This window comes from Gobio gobio (genome assembly GCF_949357685.1).
Source record: "Gobio gobio genome assembly, chromosome: 25".
In the NCBI taxonomy this organism is placed as follows: domain Eukaryota; kingdom Metazoa; phylum Chordata; class Actinopteri; order Cypriniformes; family Gobionidae; genus Gobio; species Gobio gobio.
Window position 1 is genome coordinate 1,180,840 of NC_137121.1, and position 3,883 is coordinate 1,184,722.

Genomic DNA, 3,883 nt, shown 5'->3' on the forward strand with positions numbered 1-3,883 from the left:
CATTCCAACTACAACTAACTATTCTTGAAAAAGTAACCTGGCTGCCTTAAAAAAATGAGTTGATTCAACAAAATGCGTAGTTAAGCCAATTTTTACATTGTTGGCACAACTATTAATTATAAATTGACTCAACAAGATACTTAGTTTAAACAACTTAAGATGGCAGAAAAAGTTTGTTGGTGTAACTCATTGTATGTTGCCTCAACTGGGATTTAAGTTTATTGAACTTTTAATGTCTTGTTGAAGTAACTAATAAACTTTTTCATTAAACTTTTAAATTAAAGTTGCTCAGACTATTTTGTCAGCTTCATCTTTGTTATCCCAACGATTAATTTTATGTTTAAGGAACTCCAATAAATGTGCAAACAACTTAAGTTTCTTAGCTAGCTTAACACAAAATTTCAAGGCAGCCAGGTTACAAATTATTTTAAGTTGAATGAGCTTGTTCGTTTTTACAGTGTAGAAGAACAGACCCCCTCCGTGTCTGGTTCAGATCAACTCGTTTAGAAAGCAGAGACGTGGCAAACGGTGTCTTTTTATAAATCAATTATAAATAGATTTATTTTTCTATTAACAAAAAGTTTTACATACAATCAAATAAAAGTTTACAAAAAGAAAAGTCTTAAGTAACAAAAAGCGGCAGTTCACAAGTGTCACCAGCAGATGTCAGGCTCGCATCATCAAGCAATGGAGAAGCAGCATAACGCTCTCAGCTTCTGGTGTTCATACAGAGATCAATACCTTATATACCATTTCATTATCACACCTCTTCATCACATATTCAATTACATAGGCACAGTTCATCCAATCCTAGATTTTGAACGATTGTCAACTCCCTCAATTCCTTCAACATTTTAGTATATAATGCTCTGTATTCTTTCATTCTTCTTCTTCTGGCTTGGTTCCTTAATCTCCTCCTTCGTCTCGTCTGCAAGACATCATCCTGTGTAAAAACCTGTTTCTTCATTCAATACTTGGTTACATTTATAAATGACTTTTATACTTATGACATAGTGTTTTTCTTCATCTTTTTAATAAAGCAGATTGCCTAAAACATATCTCAGCGTGTTCATTTTAATTATTCAATCAAATACTTTTACAAAGTCTTTGTCTCCATGTCTTTACTATAAAACCAAATAAAACATTTTTACCAAACCATGTGTCTGTATTCTTGCTATGAATCAAAGTAAAACATTTTTACAATATCATGTTGTCATGTTTTTCCATGCTTACAAAGTCATTTATGAAAGTTGTATAAGAAAAACCTCCTTTAGGCTCCTCGGCCTTATCAACAGCTTATACATAAAAGTTGTAAAATAAAAACTTTTTATAAAAGTCTCTTGGCCATATAAACAACTTCTTTATTTCACTTTGCTGCTTCTGTTCTACATGTGGCTCTTATAAAGTCCAGTATAAAGGTTCTCTATAAAACCTCCACTACATTTTCTATATATTTCCAACATCATAAAACCATGCATAACATATCTGTGTGGTTAACATATGCCTCTTTACATTTGGCATCACCCTTGGTTACACATTGGGAGCAAGACCTCCATACATTAGGCCGTCTCCCTGTACATACATTGGGAATAAAAGAATCAATTTCATCATTATTCTAACAGTATTTACAAATATTCAGAAAATTCATTTTTCTGTTTCATTCTGTTTGTTTTTATTTTATTCTAATCCTTTGAATATGTTAATGTTGTCCATGTATTGATTTGTAAGGGACAATAAAATATAAAATATGTTTATATGGAAAATGTGTTTGTTTATTTATTTGGTTGAATGAGCTATTACAAGTTGAGAAAATATACCAAATTAAGTTCAATGAACAAAAAGTTTAGTACAGATAACTTGAAAATGTAAGTTTTCATATTTCAACTAAACTTTGCAAGTACAAGTTACTTGAAATAAGTTGTTGGGTCAACTATTTTACCTATATCAACTAAACTTTTTAAGTTGAAAATACTTTGTAGATTAAGTTAATAAAACTTAACTGAGTCAAAGCAAAAAGATAACTAAAAAATGTAAGTTTTTTTTTACAGTGTAGATATGTCATCCTCAATAAACCCGTCTCCAGCATGTTGCCCCCGGTCCCTCGAATATTCTGATCTATTATGACCTCTGAGCTGTAAAGTTGCCAGAATAATAATCATACGCTGTTTGTTAATTGGCCAGAGGAGAACTGCCCCCCCGACTGAGCCTGGTTTCTCCCAAGGTTTATTTTTCTCCATTCTGCTCCTGATGGGGTTTGGGTTTCTTGCCACTGTTGCCTCTGGCTTGGCGTGCTCAGTTGGGGACATTACATTTTTCAACTAAACATCGAAATAAATCTAAATAATAAACTAAATTAACCATTTAAACTAAATTACTGATCTAATTATTGATCTAAAGCCCACACTGTCACTGTATGATAATTGAAATGAACTGATGACATCACCGTTTTCTCCAGAATGGCTATATGGCTGAATAAAATTATGCTGCATTATTTTCCTGTTTAACACTGTAAAGCTGCTTTGAAACAATCTACATTGTTAAAAGCGCTATATAAATAAAGTTGACTTGACTTGACTTGACTTTTGTTCTAGTCTGAGTATATAAGGAAGGGTAACAGAGCTGTCAGGGGAAATATTCTGTAGCCAGAACCCCCATGTGGTGCTGGATCAGTGTCTTTGAGACACACACACACTGCATGTAGTGTGCCAGACATGATGACTCTTTGAAATTATTTTCATATTGCTTTGCGATTGTGTTTGTTTTTACGCTGATCAGTTGTGTACCATGGATTCTTGCTTAATTATTTTCCTGTCTGGCCAAAATAAATGTTCATCTTGATTTATCTTGTATTATTCTGAAATCATTATTCTAGTATGGATCGATATGGAGTCCTTTATTACCGCAAATTCTAGTGTTATGATAGATCACACCGAGGACGGCACGACTGAAGCATGGGGCGCAGAGTACAAGATAATCTGATTTCTGACTATCGCTGGATTAGCAGGTTGCAGTGGCTTTCGTGGGTATTACTAAAATTACACTTTTTGTTGAGTGAGCATGCGCAACCACTTAAAGGTAAAATATCCACTCTGCATCCTCTGACTAATATCAGAAGTAAACATTTTATGCTCGTGAATGCGCGGTCCTGACGCGTCTGTTCTGTGCGATATTGGGTCTCTTGATGAATGAATTTGAAAACTAAGAAGATACTAAGAAAATCAACAACCTAAATTAAATCACAACTAATCGTAAAATCAGCTGATAAACTCTAAACGTAACACATTTTATGGAGTCACATAAGATTGGAGTCAGATAAAATTATTCATGGAGTCATATTTGAAATGAGATATCAATAAATTAAGAGAGCTTCACCAAAATGCTGAAAAGGCTTACACTCAGAATTCCTTTTGACCAAAGCCATTAGTATCCGTTTTTTTGGGCTAATGGATGGAAGTTTACAATGTTTTAAAAACTATTACAATAATGAAAATATGACTAAAATATTATTTTATAATACAAATTTTTCACAGTATCGTAAGACGTGTATAAGGGAAACTTATAATATTTAGCTGAAAGTTAATTATTATAACTATCAACTCTGCAGCGGATATTAATATTCACACAATAGTGAAACACTATTTAATAGCAAGGGAACATAGATCAGCAGTTTAAGACATTCAATTTGTAAGCACATAACACATGAACACTCATCTTTAAATACAAACGAAACTTTATTGATTAGTCTAACACACGCAAAAATGAAAATGATGTGTTTGGCAGGGAAATAGTTAATGCAATTGGAGAAACAACAAAAGTTGATAAAAAAAAAATATATATATATATATATATTTTGTTACACATACTAGATTCTTAATATCCGGTG